The sequence below is a fragment of the Heterocephalus glaber genome, unplaced genomic scaffold (assembly GCF_053883595.1).
Source record: "Heterocephalus glaber isolate CG9 unplaced genomic scaffold, H.glaber_assembly_v1.0 deba00001457, whole genome shotgun sequence".
In the NCBI taxonomy this organism is placed as follows: domain Eukaryota; kingdom Metazoa; phylum Chordata; class Mammalia; order Rodentia; family Bathyergidae; genus Heterocephalus; species Heterocephalus glaber.
This window is the reverse complement of record NW_028258305.1, coordinates 20,755,375-20,775,362: the sequence shown is the minus strand read 5'-3', so window position 1 is coordinate 20,775,362 and position 19,988 is coordinate 20,755,375.

Sequence of the window (19,988 nt, the reverse complement as noted above, 5' to 3'; positions counted from 1 at the left end):
GATGCAAGGCCTTGGGATTAAAGGAGGTAGTGGCAGGCGTGGTGATTCACACCTATAATCCCACCACTTGGGAGGCTGAGCCAGGAGAATCACTGCCAGTTCGAGGCCAGTGAAGTTTAAAACCAGCCTGAACTACATAGTGAGACCCTGCCTCAAAAAAAAAAATAAAGGAGGAAGGTGGGTGTCTATGATCATCTGAATCCTGGCAGTATAAATATTTGTAGAAAGTCTGGTTTAAATGTTTACTAAAATTCACTATAAAATTGACTAACAGATATACGGGCACATACCGACCGACCGATGCCTGGGGTGGGTGAATCCCTGGGCTTTCTGCAGGCATAACCTCACCATGGCGTTCAGCGATGCTCTGGAGAAGAAAGTAAGGGGCAGGTAATGGGCTCAGTGCAAGGTCGCTCCACACAAAGCTGTGGACACAGGGACCTGAGTCTGTGTCCCTGGCAGTGGTGGTGGCCAGAGAAGCTGAGGATGGGAAGTGGTGCTTGGAGGCTGCAGATTTGCTACTCAGCAATTCCAAACCAGGCTTTCTCAGGCTGAAGGCGGAACAGGGTCCCAGGTGATTTTGATGGACACCGAAGTTTCAAGAGCCACAGGTCTAGATGAATATTTCCCCGATGCTGATCCGCGGGCCTGCTGCATCGCAATCCCTTTGGGAGTTTCCGAAAATAAGGAAGGGATAGTGGAGAATTCAAAATCATGTTTCTTGGTAAAAACTTGAAGTGTAGGTTTTGGAATAGACGCTTAAGGGCAGGTCCAAATACTGCGTGTGTGTGTGACAGGGTCTCACTATGTAGCCCAAGCTGGCCTCAAACTTGCTATCCTCCTGCCTCAGCCTCCCAGAGTGCTGGGATTACACATGTGTGTCACCACTCCCAGCTAATTCAAATACTTTAATACTGAACAAGGTAGACCTAGTGAATTACTTCTTTAAAAAGGATGCAGTGAAGATGATAGAATATCATTTCCAAATTTAGGTCACAAAAGGTTGGCTCCTGCTTGCTTGCCCTCTCCTGCTTTCCCCTACGGAAGCCTGCTGCCACGTGTGAGCTGCCTGTGAGAGGCCTGCATAGCAAGGAACCGCTGAGGCCTCTGGCCAGCATCTTGTGAGGAACTGATTCCTCAGCTAAACAATCCACAAGGACCTCAGTTCTGCAAGGGACCTGGGTGTGAGGTTGAACACAAGGCATCAACAGCACCTGTCACACCTTGTCCAAGATCATCTAAGAGATCTCACTGCAGAGACACTGAGCCAGGCTGCACAGGACCCCTGACCTGCAGAAACTGGAAGACAACAAATGTTGTTTTAAGCTGCCAATTACAGGGGGTAATGTTGATATCTAGCAAAGAATAATTAATGCAAAAGTGCCTCATGCAAAAATCTTTACTAGTTTTTAAACATTTTGGCATATAAAAGAATGTTTTGGTCATAGGGATTCCCATTCCCATGGAATGCCTTATTTCTTGATATTACAATAAAATATTACTGTGCAGTACAAATTGGGGTTCATGCTAGCCATAAGGCAAATGTAATACAAGACACGGATTGGGTACTTTCTAAACAGTAAGAGCAGAATGAAACAGATAGGCCAGGGTAAGTGGGGGCCCTGAAGGATGAGAAATGAAATTCCAACTGGCTGGGTTCAGATCTGGGTTCACAGATTGCTGGGTTGATCTTTGGAGTTTCTGACCCAGTAGAACTGGGCTGAGGACAAAGAACTTGGATTCTAAGTTTCCAGGTGATGTCAATGCTGTGATCCAGGGACCACACTTTGGAAACCACTGCACTTGGTAACCATTGCTGTAGCTTCATGTTGCCCGAGTGATATGGTAATAGGCATGCAAAGGCATGGAAGGAAGGAAAGCCAAAGAGAGCAGACATGAAGCAATTGTAAGGCTCTTGGTGAGGTAATTAGCACTTGGGAGCAAGGAGCTCCATGGCCAAAGGACATGAAGAAAGGACAAGAAATATTGGGAGGGCTTGCTGATTTCAACAGTTCTCCTCCAGATACTGCAATTTGGACAGTTTCTTTCTCTAGCTACAGAGGGAGACAATAAAGCTACTGTCATTCCTAATGAAACAGCAACCCAGCCAGGTTCACTGCACATCTATGAGAGAGAGAAAGTACCATTCAGTGCAGCTCCTCCCAGTCAGGTGCTCTGAGTTCTATTCGATGCTATCATTAACTCTACCCAATCTGTTTACCTGATAGAACTCTCTTTGGGTTTCCAGATGGCCCTGGATCCCTCCTGAATCATCAGCTGCAGGTTCTGAAAGTCATTCAAACCTTTCAGATTGGTGCCTGGTCTGATTAACAGTGTAATTTTCCCTATGGGCATCCATTGACTATTTCCAAGTTGAAAATGATTCAAGTAGTCCAAAGACTACATTACTGTATTTATTCTAGGTTTTGAATGCATTTATTTCTTTGATATTTCAGAGATAGTGATATTAATACAGTGCTTTCCAAAAAACACAAGCTCAAGGGGATGACCAACTCCAGGTTTGTGGCATGTTTTAATGGATGTCATAAGCAATGGCAGTGTGGTAGTCAACGAAGAAGGCCTTTTATCTGCACCTTGGGATGCTCACTTGAAGACTGGTTGTCTTTGCATTTTCTTTATAATTCTTTGCAACTTGTTCCTCATGTAACTAGGTTAATATCCTAGTGACAATTTCAGACACCAGCTTATTTTTGCTATTTGGGCCCTGGCTGCCTTCCATCAATTTCTAATACCAATGCAATGCTTATAGTGCTAGTAGCATCAAAGCACTGTTCAGTTATTCATGGTCATTTTGCAAGGAAAAGAGGGAGCAAAGCACATGGAGGATTAAGATGATAGAAATTTACCCTCAAGAAGCATCCAGTTTAGCCAGGCATGGTGGTGCGTGCCTGTAGTCCCAGCATTCAGGAGGCTGAGGTAGGAGGATAACTGCCAGTTTTGAGGCCAGCCTGGGCAACATAGTGAGTTCAAGGCCATCCTGGAATACATAGTGAGTCCCTGTCTCAAAAAAAAAATAAATAAAATTTACAAAGAACCTTTCAGTCCAGTAGAGAGAGAAGCATTTGTGAACAACAGAACAAGTGGGATGGCACAACATTTCAAGGCCAAAATATAGCATCCTAAGTAGAAAATCACACATCTTAAGACTTTTTTTTTTAAATGCAATTAGCTTAATTAATTTCCAGTATTATCAGTAGTTTTTTGTGTGATAGAGACTGAATCTGAAAAGTAAACACACAGGGAATTCTTTTCTGCCCCCTCTCCCTTACCTACCATTTAAACTTTTCTGTGAGTAACAGCTTAACAAGCAAGTGCCCTGGTTGCCCTTAGTCCCTCCTCTCCCAGAGCTTGGTGTCCCTTCCCAAATTCCTGTTGGAATCTGCTTGCCATGGTAACGATCTGAATGGGTGGGACTTTCCCATGGATTCTAGGTTACGTGGGCTCTGTGGCCCGGGCCCCAGATGGGTGAATGCATGGAAGGCTCCTGATGAGAGGATGAGACAGGCTCATTTTCTTCCCTGGAGCGCTCCCTGGCTCTCTGCCTGGTACTGCCCAGCTTGCAAGTCCTTGCATCAGGTAGGCCCACGCTCAGACTCCTGGGATGCCAGAGCTGCCAACCCTATAAACTTCCCTTCTTTGTAAACAATTCTGTCTGTGGTATTCTGTTGCAGCAATGAAGACAAGTGAAGATGATGCTAAATGTCTATAATGCAGATTTTGTATGGTGAGCAAAACATCCACCTATATAGATACAGCAGCTGCATTCTTCGTTCCATTTTAACTTCACAAAAACCTTTCTTTAGGGTACCAACAGGTATACCTTTAAGCTGAACTAAACTAAGTACTCTCTTAAATTTCAGTATTTAAAAAAAAAAACCTTTTTAGATCTAGATAATGAGAGGGAGGTGTTTACTGGCAGAACTGCCGTAGAGTAGTTCCTATCCCATTGTGCTGCTAGGCTAATGCTGCATGCTTGCAGTCTAATCTAGGATGAAGCTGCTCCAGATGTCTGTACTCGGTTTCTCTGGGGCCAAGATTCTCTGCAAGATGTGAAGGTTACAAACATGGGATGCATCTCTGCAACATGATGTCTTTAACTCTTTTGGGAAGATACCTAGAAGGGGAATATCTGGGTTGAATGGAATTTCTAGTCTTAGATTTTTGAGGAATCTCCACATTGATTTCCATAGTGGCTGTACTAGCTTACATTCCCACCAACAGTGTATGGAAAAGGGTTCCCTTTCCCGGCAGCCTTGCCAACATTTGTTATAGTTTGATTTCTTAATGACAGCAGTTCTTTCTGGAGTAAGATGGAATCTCAGTGTTGTTTCAATTTGCATTTCTTTAATGACCAGAGATGTTGGACAGTTTTTCATGTATTTGTTGGCCATTTGTACTTCTTCAGAGAAGTGTCGATTCATTTCAGTTGCCCATTTTTCAGTTGGGTCTTTTATATGGGGGGGGGGTTCTTTATATATTCTAGATGTTAATCTAGCTAAATCTTGGAAGTGGCTTATATGTCTATCAACAGATGAATGGATAAAGAAAATGTATTTATATACCATAGAGTACTACTCTGCTATAAAGAAAGATAAACTTGAGTCATTTGTAGGAAAATGGATGCACCACCGCTTCTCGGCCTTTTGGCTAAGATCAAGTGGAAAATGGATGCACCTTGAGACCATAAGTTTACATGAAATAAATCATACACAGGAGCTCAAATATTGCATGGTTTCTCTTATATGAGAAACCCCAAATATAAATAAAAAGCAAAATAAAACATAGATAAGAGGAAATGGGGAGATAGAGCTTTTACGAGTGGGAAGGGGATCAACAGATGGAGGGAGTGGGGAGGTGGGGGGGGAGGGGATGAAAAATAAATTAAGATCTGTTATGTACCTGTACCAACTACCCACAAGGAATGTAATCATTATGTACTGCAAGCATGTACTAATGAAAAATAAAAAATTGAAAAAAATATAAACTTTACAAAATGACAAAAAGCTTGCAAAGGCATGGATTTCTCTGGGTCTTTTAACTTTGTATTGGGTCCATTTTCTCACATTCACCAGACAGTCAGTGCTTGGCAACCCTGACCCACAAGTATATTCACTCCCATCAGGTTGTTTACATCTACTTCGAAGGTCTTTTCCGTTAACCCTTTTCCTGACCCACCCTACAATTTCCTCTGGTTTGTTATTTGACAGACTTTCCAAATAATTGGCCTAAGTAATTTGCTTCCTTCCTACAAAAGCTTTTTACTGTTGCTGCCAACCTCTTTCAGAAAGCCCACATCTTTCTGAGCAAGACTCTAAGGTTCTCTGCAGCCTGAACTCTGGTACACGGTCTTAAATAATGGTCACAGTAAAACCATTGTGTTGTGAACTACTTGTTGGGAAACAGCACCAGGTATAAATTACAAACTTAGTTACAATAGTGTAACATAATTAATTGTGACCACCTAGAATAATGAGATTTACAGCTAATAAAACATTTCAAGGAAAGGGCTTTCCAGACCTGTTAGGATTGATAAGTAAGCATCATTCATTTCAGTCAATGTATCACTTGTTTTTGTGAAAAGAGCTCATTCTCTAAAATAGTTTCATTATTTCCCTCTGAAAACTTCTCCTTTTAGTCAAATATTTAATAAATCTTATTCTCATCAACTGTGCAAAGGCAAACTCAAAGACCACAAACTCCAAATGAGTAGATTCTGAATTTAAGGGCTGGAAGCATCCTTGGATTTGCCCCAAACAGAGATAGGATCTTATCTTTAGATGTAGTGTTGTGGCTGCCTCACTGTCCTGAATCAGTTTGAAAGATTTATTTTTCACGGTCATTTTGACTTTGGGGGAAGAGTCAGCAGTTGCAGTGCCAGATCCTGTGAATAAGATGAGGACACACCATAATGTTTTTACAAGCCTGCCTTTCCATTGGATGGTACTTGTCAGCACCATTCACTGTATTTTCTGTCACACCCCATAAAGACACTCATGAAAGAGGACTTCCAAAACTCCTTCAGAAAATGGGTAAGAATGATGGCATGAGCATGTTTGAAGCTAGGGGGAGTATTCTGAGAGATTGGTGTCAATGTGTCATTTACTGTAATAAATTTGTTAAAACAGCATCAAGACAGTTCCTGCTAAATTGCCAGTTAGCTTTTTGGAGAAATGGAAAACCTGATCTTCAAATTGATATGGAATTGTAGGGGCCCTCCAGTACCCAAAATGATATTTAAAAAGAAATAACACACACACACACACACACACACACACACACACACAAGGAAAAGGGAGAGAGAGAAAATGAGCTACAGTGACTAAAACAGCGGTACCAGCAAGAAAGAAAACACACAATCTTCACAGGCAGCAGCGTGGCAAGGGTTTCTGAGACACGAACCCAAAGCACAACCAGCCAAAGAGGGGAACAGGTGACGTGGGAACCCTCAGAAACCCTCTGCGGGCGTCTTGCTGGAGATCAAAGCTCAGACCTCAGCAGGAAAAGCTGTCAGCTGGGCACAACCCTCAGAACAGGAGAAAATATTTGCAAATCCCATCTCTTCTAAGGGCCCAGTCTCCAGAATATGTAAAGAACGTGTGCGGCTCATCAACAGCAAGATGCATTTAAAAACAAGCAAGTGAACCGTTGGGTATTTCCCCAAAGATGGGACACAGATGCGGTCATACCCTTATTCATCAGACAAATCTCGGGGAAGGCCGCCGTGATTCGCCACTTCACACCCACTAGGGTGGCTATCATCTCAAAGACACGTCATAAAAAGCACTGAGAGAAGCCGGGATCTTCCTGTCGCACTGGCGGGAAGGTAAACGGTACAGCCCTTTGGAGAATCGCCAGGTTGCAGTTAGCTCGGGACCCCGCAGTCCCACTCCTAGGTTTTTACCCAAGAGAACTGAAAACTCCCATGCATACCAAAGCGATTCGAGCGTGAGCCTGCCGCAGCCAGCCAGAGCCCACCCTTGACCCTTCGTCATATGACTCCTGAGGCCAGGTGTCCAGAACAGACAGGCCTTGCCCCGCAGCAGGGGGTCAGTGGCTGCAGGGTTTGGGAGGGAGAAGGGACTTGTGATGCAAATGCAGGCCTGGAGAGTAGTGATGCTTTCAGGAACTCCTGAACATACTAACAACCAACAATTTGTAGAAAAACGAGGCCAAGAGTAGTCTGAGAACTATGTCTCAACTAGAAATATCAAATTTTCAAATAAGCAAAAAAATAAATCTGTTAAAAATTTAAACATTGACCATTATAGTTTTATCACACCTTTTATCTCAGTTCTGTCAAGGAGCACCAAAGGCTTCCCGTCTCCCACTCCTAAGGCAAATCTAAAACAATCTTTTCATATGTCACCACTCCTGTCTCTGGGCTCTAGAGGTTAGGGCATTACTCAATATTTGTCCTTTTCTCCCCTAAAATTCCCCAATATTTAGTTCTTCCTGGCACCCTAACTGAGTTGGCTTCTCAAGTCAACCTTGATGAAGAATTTCCCAAATGTGAAAACGGCAGTGAGAAGTGTTTCAAAACTGGCAGATGAAAGGACCTGGGACTCTTACCCTTATTTCCCCAAGCCAGGTCTCTTAATGGCCAGGTATGAGTTTGGTAGATGATTGGATAATCTGAGATGTAAACTGGGTTGACAAACTAGAGCTCTATGTCCTAAATGTCCAAACTACCCACTACCCATATATTCTGGGCCCAATAACAATAGAAATACAAATTAATAGAGCCACTTTTGAGCTGTATGACAATAGGGTCTCAACATGTACTGAGTGTCAGGAGATATGGCTATAGCCCTACCCTCATCACTAATTATAATCTATATTAGAGATCTATTCAGTAGAATGATTTTTTTGCTTTGTTTTGTTTTTGAGACAGGGTCTTGCTGTGTAGTTTAGGCTGGGCTTGAACTCACTATGTAGCATAGGCTGGCCTTAAACTCATGGTGATTCTCCTGCCTCAGCCTATGGAGTGCTGGGATTATAGGCATGGGCCACCATGACCAGTTTATTCAATGGAATGGTTTTAAGGTTAGTGAAACCTTTTCAAAATCAGGCATGAGTGAAAAAGACTAATTCCACCGTTTGTTATTCCATCAGTAGAGTTCTAGTCTTTTTAATTTTGAAAACTTTTAGGTTTTGATGTACACTCTATTGAAATGCAAATATTCCTTGAAGGAATTATACCAATCTTTATCAGTTGATATAGTATAAGCAGTTTGTATTTTAGCAGAGATTGGTACGAATGCAATGCAAGCCAAAGAACTGAGGTTGATGACAGAGGAAGGAACATATTAAAATTAATTGTATCATATTTACAAAATTGCTTATGCTTGCCACTAGTCCTGTTGACCCTCTCTGGATCAAGCTTGGTGATCAAGGTCAAGCTTCTCCATTTAGGTGATAAACAACATGCTTGCCAGCTACTTGCCTTGAGCCCAGGCATGTTTCTCTGCCTCCCACTGGTGAACAGATCCAAATGTGCTTAGCTTTCACACAGTGTTTAGCCATCCAGCTGGAATTTTCATCTAGGACTGTCATTTACTATACACAGAGAAGTGTGAAACATGGCCCTAGTTATCTTTCTCTTTTCAGAAGAATCAATAAACTATCCTTAATGCCAGAGTTGATAGACAGCTGCATTTTAGAAATAATGAAAGGTAAGGAGGCTCTATTTTAAATTTTCTTCTTGGCTGTCCAAAACGTCTAGCCATACCACAAATTGAATCAAAAGACAAAATGAGTCCCAAATAGCTGAATTGCGGGTACAAAGAAAAGTTATAAATACCAACTGTGACTTCATGGTCAATTGCAGGAACAAAAACTAGAGTAGCCACCCATATTTTCTTCCTGATTGAGAATAACCAATGCCCTTGTTTATTACTATTTCATGTAAGATGTGCTGGTGGTGGTTAATTTCATAGTTTAATTCTTAGGTTACAGGATATCCAGGAGAGATTATTTCTAAAGTAGAATAATGAACATTAACCAGGGTCTAAGGAAGTGTGTAAGGAAGGGTCTAAAGAAGAGACCTTTTTAATTTCACCTTTTAGAGGATACTCAGGATTTTTAAATTTGTACAAAGGATCACTGCATTTTGTTAAATGAAAGGATGTTCAGATTACAACTGTTGTTTAGAAATAAAAATACAGGTCAAAGAGTGTGTATTGATATTAAGTGGCCAAAGGGGTGTCGTGATAGCTTTGGTGTTACTTTTAGCATTTATTCCAAATTTCTTATAAAAGACCTTCTTATACTGCAGACACTGGAGGGTTAAAAAGTACATTTCTGATTTCTCATTTAAGACAGTAGATTGAGTAGACACACCTAACTTTGCCTCCTCATGAAACCTTAAAAAGGTACAATGAAGAAATTAATTTAAAAAAAAAATAAACCTTCTGGTGCTGAAAACAGGAGACAAGAGCAACACTTCGTAAACTGCACAGTGGTGGTGATGAAAGAAACAAATCAATTTACATTAAAGGATTTTTTAAATTTTTAAGAATTAATGGTACTGTACTAGGTAACACTGGAGCCAGGTAAAGGGGACATAATGCTAACAGAGGAAGGAATTAATAAAAGATGTTTGAGAAGCAGTGAGATCCTTCAAGCTACTTCCCCACTCCAGATTACTGGGCAACTCTCCCTTTCTGTCCCAGCATAGCCTGCAGGTATAGCCACTGTGGACCAAAAGGAAGGTATAAGACCTGGGGGATGTCAGGTTCTGTACCAACAAATGGCCCACTCAGGTGTCCCAAACATAAGCATCTAAGTTGATATGTTTCACGTATTTGCTTAGCATTCCCAGTATTTTCATTCACTATTTGTTTTTAGTTTTTTTAAGTATTATTCTCTTGCTCAGCATTTCCAGTGTTTTCATTCATTGTTTCTAGTTTTTTAAAGCGTTGTTCTTTTTTAAGGTAATACATATAACTTAAGTGTAAGGCTAGAGAGTGTTGACAAAGGCACACACCCATATAACTCATACCCTTCCAGGACATAGAACTTTTCTAACACCCCAGAAAATTAATTCCTTACCTTTTTTTTTTTTTGAGACAGTCTTGCTATATAATCTAGGCCACCCTCGAACTCACTATATAGCCAAGGCTACCCTCAAACTCACAATTCTCTTGCTTCAGCCTCCCAAGTGCTGGGAGTATAGGTGTCCACCACCATACCCAGCTACTCCTTTACATTAAATCATGAACTGACAACCAAAGATTTCCAGACATCTGAGGAGAGATCCTAATGTGGAAGATAAAGACACACACACACACACACACACACACACACACACACACACACAAAAGCAACTTAGAGGAAAGAATCCTCTTAGGAAAAGCAAGCCATATATTATATATAATTTTATTAATGTCCTTAGAGAGATAGCATATTCTACACAATGACTGCTATAAAAAATCAAAAAATAACAAAGAGCTCTTAGAAATTGAAAATAATCTGTCAGATTAAGAAGGAGGTGGGTCCCAAACTGTCTGCTGACCACAAAGCATAGAGGCTCATGTCAGAAAAACCTGAAGCTAGGGCTTATGGAACACCCATATTCAAGCTGCCTTGCATCCACAGTGTCTTACCTGCAGTGAAAGTCCATGCATGGGCAATAAAGATGAGATATTAGCAGAAGATGTTTCTAACACAAATGTTACACTGAAGCCCAGGGTCTCTGTCTATTTTGGCAAGACTCTCCAGACCTTATATGCCATAATGAAAAAACCCTAAAAATCTGGCCGAAGAAGAACAATTCTCCTATAATTAGTTTACATGTTCACATGTTGTGTGGGGGTATGTAAGTGTGTATGTATGTGTGTATGTCTACATGTTTGCATATACATAGAATATCTCTGAATGGGCTATAGAAGGGGATATACTACTTTCTACTCTTTATTTATTTCTTATTTCTTTCTGTCTCCCCACCCCCATGGTGCTGGAATAGGATCTAGGGCCTCACACATGTTAGGCAAGTGCTCTACCACTGAGCTACACCCCTAGCTTTTTTTTTTTTTTTTTGGTACTGGGGATCGAACTTGGGACCTTGCACTTGCAAGGCAGACAGTGGAACCACAGAACTAAATCCCCAGCCCTCCCCTAGCCTTTTAATTTCCTTTTATTTATTTATTTTAACTCTGTACATGTGTTAGCTATTCAAAAATAAATTATTGACTAAAATACTCTTTCTTTTAAAAATGATAAGCAACATGCCCGTCATCCGAGCAATTCTAGTTTCAGGCATTTATTTTATGGCTACCCCTGCACACATGTGAAGCTATGTAAATAAAAGGCCATTCATTGTAGCACTGTTTATTATTGTAAAAAACTGGCAGCTGCCTAACGTCCAGTGAGAGGGAAATGGTAAGGTAAAGTATGCATACCAAACCATAGAATAATTTGCAGTCATTTTTTAAAAAAGAATGCAAATTTCATTATGTGTTGTATGTATCTAAGATACACAGTTGAATGAAAAAGTCAAGCTATAGAAGAGAGTGTAATTTATTATAAAAGTAGAGGGAGAGGAATAGTTAAAACAATTTTTAAAGAGAACAAAGTTGGAACACTTGTATCTTCTGATTTCAAAATTTACCACGAAGCTACACTAATCAAAACAGTATGCTATGGGCACAAAAACAGCCATATATACTAGTAGAATACAATAAAGAGGCCTGATGGAAAGCTTCATACATAATGACTGTGAAAAGGGTGCTAAGATTCTTAGGGGAATACTGTGGGAGATAGTGACAATTGTGAATTTTGTGTTTTTACATTGCTTGCAGTATGAATTTGACAGCAAGTGAGCAAAAGGAGTGAAATGTAGGAAAATACAGTCTTTGAGTACCACTGAGCACACACTTGATATATGTTTGTTTCAGAGGCAGCTTTTTATATTTACATTTAATCCAAGGGCATTTTTATATGAGCATTTAGAGAAGAAATATTGATGGATAAAAGAGCAATTGATTGAGAAGTCATAGCCCTCTGTAAATGCAGCCACACAAATGTACCATTTCCTGGCAGAGAACAAACAGCAGCAAATATCTGAATCTGAATTTTCTGAGATTTATTTTACGTTAATGAGGTTGCTATATAGGGCAGAGTAAGACAGAATTGCTTTGACTCTCAGGCTTTTTGAAGGCTAGCTGGAGCCTTCCAACTCTTGACCATATGTGAATTATCCACTTGGCAGATTACTGTTTTCTTGAAATTCAGCCAGTATAACCCTGAGTGACCTGTTCTGCCAAAGTTATATTTAGAAAACACTAAAGTATTTAAATATTAGACTATGCGTAAACTTAGGAAGTGAATATGTCTGAGATTTAAGAAATATATACATACATTTTTTAAACTAAAAGGAAGTGGTTTTGAATCATGCAAAGCTTTGAAATTAAAATTATTTAGAGCTGGCAAGTCCTTAAAAAGCTTTTGTCCAATACCTTCATTTTATAACCAAGAAAACAGACTCCGTGAGGTTTACTGACTTTCCAAGCCTAATGGTTCAAGATTTATCTTCCTTTCCATTAGTCTGCACATAGGAGGTTTTTGGAAATATTTTAAAAATTATCTGTGATATTGGGGAAAGATCCAAAGCCAGGTCCAAGCTCTCGAAAATACAGAGTTGCACCGCTGGGGCGTTGGGCTGATTTGCTGGGGTAAGTGGCCAGAGATAGAGCCTGCCAGCTGCTCCTTTACCCATCTCTGTTAGCTAGGGCTACAAGAAGGTTTTGGGAAATGGCCTCTTTCTTTGTATTTTATTTTGTAACTGAGATGTCATTGCCAGATGATATTTCTCTCCTGCAAGTACATCTCAGCGGCCTTTTGTGAGCCATGGACTCTCAGGGAAGAGCTGGACCCCCAAGGAAGCTGGAGAGAACTCAGAGCATGTGCCAGGGCTGCCAGAGGAGATAAGAGAGTGACCTTCACTGCGCATACTCAGTGCTTCCAAGCAGCTGGCTGCCAGTGATCGTGAAACTCCATGCCACGGAAGCTGCTCACTCATGGTCTGTGGGACTCTGCTAGGAAACTCCGAAGGACAGCAGAGAGGAGGCAGAGCTGTGTAGCCACAAACCCCAGAAGCTCATTCCAGCGCCCCTGGCTGCCTTTTAGACCCAACACCTACGATTGGGAACTTATATTTATTTACAAATGTATATAGATTTTTAAAATCTACACTATCTCATACCCATTAAGATATTACTGTTAAAACATCAAAAACAAAACAAACTGAGTTTGATCCCCGGTGCCAAAAAACCCAAAACAAAACAAAAAACCCCACAACATAACGAGTGTTAGCGAGGATGTAGAGAAATTTTAACCTTCGTGCACTGCTGCGGAATGTAAAATGGTGCAGCCATTATGGAAAACAGTTTGGAGGTGACTCAAAAAATTAAAAATAGAGCTATCATATGATCCAGCAATTCCACTTTTGGGAATAGGCCCAAAATAATTGAAAGCAGAGACTCAAATATTATCCATACACTATGTTCATAGCAATGTTATTCACAAAGCCAAAAGGTAGAAAAAATACAAGTGTCTATCAGCAGATGAATGAATAAAATGTAGTGTGTGCACACAAGATAATGTTATTCAGCCTTAAAAAAGGAATCAAATTCAGGGATGTAGCACTGTGCCTACCTCGAAAGTGCAAGGTTCTGAGTTCAATCCCAGGTCCCCCCCCCCAAAAAAGATAATGGAACTCTGAATATCTTACAAATTCAATTAATACTGCAGACTTTCTTTTTTTAAATTGTAAAACATACATAACAAAAATTTCATCATCTATGCTTGAAGGCGTGGTCTCCATGTGGTGGCATTGGGTTTCATGGAGCCTTTAAAAGGTATTTCATGGGCCCTAAAGGGAGATACTTAGGCCAATGGGGGCGTGTCCTCCAAATGCACTGTGGGTTCCTGGTCTCTCTGCTTCAAGTTTAAAGTCTGGTCCTTCTATGCACGCTCTCCATCCACCATGAGGTCCTCCTAGGACCGAGCCAGTGCAGGCACCACGTCCTTGAACTTCCAGAATTATGAGCTAACTCAACCTCCTTTTCATTATAAGTAGCCTGTGTCAGGTATCATTTTTTTTCTTTCTGGGAATGGAACCTGGGACCTTGTGCATGGTAGGCAAGCTCTCTACCATCTGAGCTATGTTCCCAGCCCTCAAAGTTCTTTTTAATTTGAAGAAAAACCACAGCTATCTTCTGTCCATTTCTCCCTTTGTTTCTTCCTTTCTTTATTCCCTTTTTTCTTCATCCTTCCCTCCTTCCTTCCAACAGATAGCTGTAGTTTACTTAATATGTGCCAAACACCATGTGAAATCCTGAAAAATATCCAATAAAAGATAACATGCACTGCTCACTGTCTAGCAGGAAGGTAACGGACGGTCATCTGACCAAGGTTCTGATCTCACTGGGAGACATCCTCCGTTTCCCACAGGAGCCTGCAGAGGGACACCTAAGGCAACCTGAGAGATGAAGGGAAAGTTGTTGGAATTTGGGGTGTCTAAGTGAAGTCCTGAAGAGTGAACAAAGGTCAGCAAGCTATTTTGTGTAACATTTTATAGTAAGAAAACTATAATTTGTGTATTCTTTATCCAAATAATATTTATTAAACACTAGGTTCTAAGTGCTAGAAATGAAGGTGAATAAGAAAGTCTTTCACTCATGCAGCTTGGGGAAGACAGTCAATATATGCATATACAAGTACACAATATTATCCAATTGTGGTGCGGGCTATGTAGAATAGATAGGGGAAGAGAAAGGGGAGTTTTTAGGCTGAGAGAGAAGAAGTCTCACTAACTTTTATAAGGTGGCTGGAGAAGGTCTTGCTTTAAGTGGCTTAAGCAGAGGACCAAAGGCGAGGAGGAAAGGAACCCTGGGGAAAGAGGTGGAGTTCTTGCCGTGGGAGTGTGTCAGCTGTGTCTGGAGGACAGTGTGGCAGGAGTAGGGGCAGAGTTGGAGAGGAAGTAGGATGGAAGGCATTGTCCTCATCATATGGGACATTTGAAGCCATAGGAGGACACTGGCATCTATTTGTGAGACAGAAACCACTGGAGGATTTTGAGGACAGGAACGGTGTAACTTGATTTGGGTGTTTTGTTTTGTTTTGATACTGAGGGATAAAACTGGGGCCTTCACACTAAGTGACATCCACTGCCTTTATTTATTTATTTATTTATTTATTTTTAAGGTACCTGGGACTGAACTCCGGACCTTGCGCTTACAAGGCAGGCGGGGTGCCACTGAGCTAAATCCCTGGACCTTTATTTTTTATTTTGAGACAGTGTCTCACTAAGTTTCTGCTTTCAACTCACAACAATTCTCCTGCCTCAGCCTCCCAGAGTTCTGGGGTTACAGGCATGTGCCACTGCACCCAGCTGATTTGAAGGGGTTTTTTGTTCTTTTTTTGTGGGGTTTTGTTTTTTTGGTTTTTTGTTTTTGAGACAGGGTCTCCCTATGCAGTTCAAGCTGGCCTTGAGCTCACTATGTAGCCCAGGCTGATCTTGAACTCATGGTGAGCCTCCTGCTTTAGCCTCCTGCATGCTGGAACGACAGGTGTACATTACCATGCCTGGCCTGATATAAGTTTTATAGAGAACATTTTGTCTGCTGTGTTCAGAAGACTAGAAGGGGCAAAGGTGAATATAGTGTCACCACTGTGAAAGAATATTGCAATAATCCAGGGAAAACTGGTTGTGGATTGGACTAGGACCGCCAGAGTTGAAGTTGTGGTGCCAACAGGATTTGCTGGTAGACTGGATAGCAAATGTGAAAGAAACAAAATAATCATGAATGACTCCCAAATATTTGCCTGAGCAACCAGAAGCATACAGCTGCCATCCATTAAGGTCGGTAGCCTGTAGGACAAACAGATTTGGGATCAGAGTAGTCAGGGAACCAGATATTAGGTTCTGGATACATCAAGTTTGAGATCCTAATTAAATATCCATGTGGAGATACCTGCTGTTTGTTATAGATATAGGTCTAGAGGTGTGACCATTAATCACAATATGTCAACTTGAATGGGTTAAGAAATGCCTAGCAGATTAGTAAAGTGCAGTTCTGGATGTGTCCATGAATGATTGACATGTAGGCCAACAAAGTGAGGGAAGAACACCAACCCTGGATGTGGGTGCCACCAACCAATAGGCTTGTAGCCTGGATGGAATAAAAAGGGAAAGAAAAAGAAAACATTCCTGCTTTGGTTAACTCTTTTGTGTTTTTTGGTACTGAGCATCGAACTCAGGACCTTGCACTTTCGAGGCAGGTGCCTGAACCACTGAGTTAAATCCCCGGCTGAAATATTCCTGCTTTGGAAGAGCTTCAGTCTTCACCATCATCTTTGGACATGAGTCTAGTTTCTTCCAACACACACTCAAACTGATGACTCTGCATTGAGCTTCCAGAGCTTTGACCTTGGTCTGGAGCTGCATCCTTGTTCCCTCTCATTCTGGGCTTGCATCATCTCAGGCTGAGCAGCTACTGACCCTTCAGGCCTCCAGAGCATGGATAGCCATTGTGAATTTTCTGTCTCTAATTCTATAAGCCTACCTAATAAACACTTTTGCATAAGTATACTTTTTTTATATTAATTATGTTTCTCTAGAGAACTTGACTAATGCAGTAGGGGTGTCCAACCTGTGGCCCATGGGCCACTTGCCCTCTCCCTGTCTCTCTTTTTAATGTTAAAATAACAAATATTTTTCAAAAATGAAATTTTGTTACTTTTATACATTAACTATATTATATGTTTTATACATGGCCCAAGAATGATTTTTCTTTATTCAGTGCAGCCCAGGCAACCCAAAAGATTAGAAAAGTCCAGCTGAAAACGTAAATTAAAAGTTTTCTGCTTATAACCCTTCAATCATCCATGATGATGAGATTCCCACAGGAGGAAGTGTTAAGAGAGATGAGGTCAAATGACTGAGCCATGGGTGCCTGGGACACTTCCGTAGTCAAAGGTCAGGGAGAAGGAGTGAAAACGGGGGGGGGGGGGACTGAGAAGGAACAGCCACAAATATGAAAGAAGAGCCAAGAGAGACTTCAAAACCAAGTGAAAACTGGCTCATTTAGGGAGGAGGGAGTGCTTACTGCATCAAGGCTGGGACAGCTGAGAGTGTACAATGAGAGCTGAGATTAGAACACTGAACTTCACAGCACAAAGGCCAGCAATGACCTCTTAAGAGCTGCTTCAGTGAAGTGATATGGTGAGTGCTTGGTTAGAATGCAGCTGAGAGAAAATTCTTCATAACTATTTGAATTTTCTATGCCAGATTTCCTTATCTATCAAATTAGTACCTTTCTCATAGGGTTTTTGTAAAAATTAAAGGAAATAATACATTTGAAGTGCCTGGTAAAGTTCTAGTACATGGAAAACCCTTCATTGGTATTAGCTATTTTTATGGTTTATATTATTAGTTTTACATTTCAACCATTAAGAGGGGTTGACATTATTTATCTATACTTTACTTAAGTTAATCACTTTTTAGAAGCTCAGAAAAGAATTGCCACATTGAATGACCAGTTGTCTTTTTTTGTATATTTCTTTCTTTAAATAAAGAAATAAAACAAAAGTATATAGACAAATGCAAAAAAAGAAGTGAAAGAAGAATTAAAGATAGTCAGAGATAACACTCTTAAAAGGGATCATAAAAAATTGAGTGTTGCTGGATGTATTTTTTAAAAGATGAGGTAAATAGCAATACATGGTAGAGAAAATGACCCAGTCAAGAGGGAAAAAATTAATTATATAGGTTAGGAAGGGGATGTCATTGAACAGGAAAGAGGAATGGAATCTGGTATCCAAGTGTAGAAGTTAGCCTTGCGAATGTAGCTAGTTCAGCTGTGACCAAGGGACAAGTACAGATGCCCTGGGTGGGAGATGGACCAGTGGGCTTGTGTGGAGTTTGTCTTATGGGCTTTTTACTTGCTTTCTTAGTACAATGTAAAGCAAGACCCTCAGCTAAGGGTAAGGAGGGGCAGAGGTGCTGGAGGACTGAGGAAAGATGGGCAAAGTGACCTAGTCATTCAGAAGGAACATACGAAGGGAGTGTGGACGATTACCCAACAGCTCTGCAGGCTAACAGAGGTCAGTGGTGACGAGCTGCAGATGAGACCAGCAGGTGTGTTTTCCAGTCATGTTTATGTGTGGCTGGCCATTCAAAAGAGGTGGACAGTTAGCATTATGAGGTTTGAAGTTTTGTCAGGCAAATACAATGAAAGGAAAGATGGTAAGAGACTAGGTGGGTGTGCAAAGGGTGGTTGTAGCAAGGTACCATGCAAAGTATGGTAGGAAAGTGAGGAAGTGAGGTTATGAGGGGAGGGCTAGGGAAATGGTAGATTCTGATGGAGCCATCAAGGGAGGGCATGGGAAAGGCAGGAGGTGGGTCAGAGAGGGGAGTCACAGGATACTGAGCGGAGGGAGAAGAGCTGTGGCTGGTGGGAATAACAAGGCATGGCTAATGGAGTGGGTGGCTATGGGGGTAGACATGGAGGTCCAAGACTCCAGTGGATAGCAGGGATTATTTGATGTCATAGGAATTACCCAGAATGAAGACAGAACAATGAGACAAGAGATAACCTCTCCAAGGCATATAAAGATTGCCCCAAGATCTGCAGACGGCTGCAGGAAGAAGGGTTGGCAGTTGCTCAGTCTTATGTAATAAAGATAGTCACACTTCAGTGGAAGGTGGGGTGAGGATGGTGATAGGGCGAGTTGAGGGGTGGGCAGTGCCTAGATGTGGCAGGAGAAACAGCTGGCACTTGAGAGAACTGTGAAGCCGCCATGGCCACAGAAAGTGGCTAGTTTTCTGTCTAGCCAAGAGAAGGTCAGGAATTTTGTGAGAAAGTTACTTCATATCTCTAAGCTGATTCCTACCAGGAAAGCAGAGCTACCTATTACTGTTGTAAGGTTAGATATGGTAAGACTGACGTGGACAGTGAGTGCCATGCTGAAGATTCTTGGGATGGGGAAATACTGTCTGAGCACAGTTGAGCACTCAGGTGTGTGCCTGCCTGAGGTAAAGTCCACCTCCCCTCCCGGAGCAGCAAGCACTCACACAGCTGTCTGAATCCTCTCTAGAGTCCAACCTGGGGCTGGAAAACACAGACCTCCTGCCTGCCTGCTGATTGGGAAAGCACTTCCGGATCTTCACCTTTCTCAAAACAAATGATGTGTAGTTTGTAGACAGGGCAGAGAGAGTTTGGATTCAGTCTTAAGTAGTGATTTTTACTGAATGTTCATAAAATCTTCTCTGGTTAAGAAGGACATGAGACAGGAGCTCTGACTTAGCCAGCCGCTTTACACATGCTCATCACTGGCGAGGATGGACAGTCATTCCCTATGGAATTTGTACAGAAGCTGGGTAAGAAGACCTGGCACCAGACCAGGGTTAATATGTTAGACTCTCCAATTTACCAACTTTCACCTTATAAAACTAGACAGAGCCAAAGCTTTGGGCCAGAGTCAAAGCAGGTTAACTTCTTTCAATTTTTCTGAAAATATAAATAATAAATTTGAACAATTTATAATAAATAATATACTACAAACGCTAGTAGAAATAGTAACCAATAAGACAGTTAAGTTTTCAGAGTAAAAGTTTTCAGAAGGTGGGAGAGTGGCAGAACAGTTCTTCCTAGATCAAATGGGTCATTTCACAGATGAGGAAACTAATGCTCAGAGAGTGTGTCTGATCCTATTATTCTACTCTTGAAGGCCCCCAAAGGCTGCTCATTCCCTGTATGATAGAAGCCGGAGCTCTCTGGCTCTGCACACGAAGCACTTCACAGCCTGTTCTCTGACCCCTATATGGAGCATATCTTCAACCTGCCAAGCACAAGAACAGACACAGGCAACTGAGCAGGCTGATGACGTGATGCCCTTCCAAAATGATTTTATTTTTAACTAATTTTTACTTATCAAAGCAACATATGTACATAGTTTAAAAGATG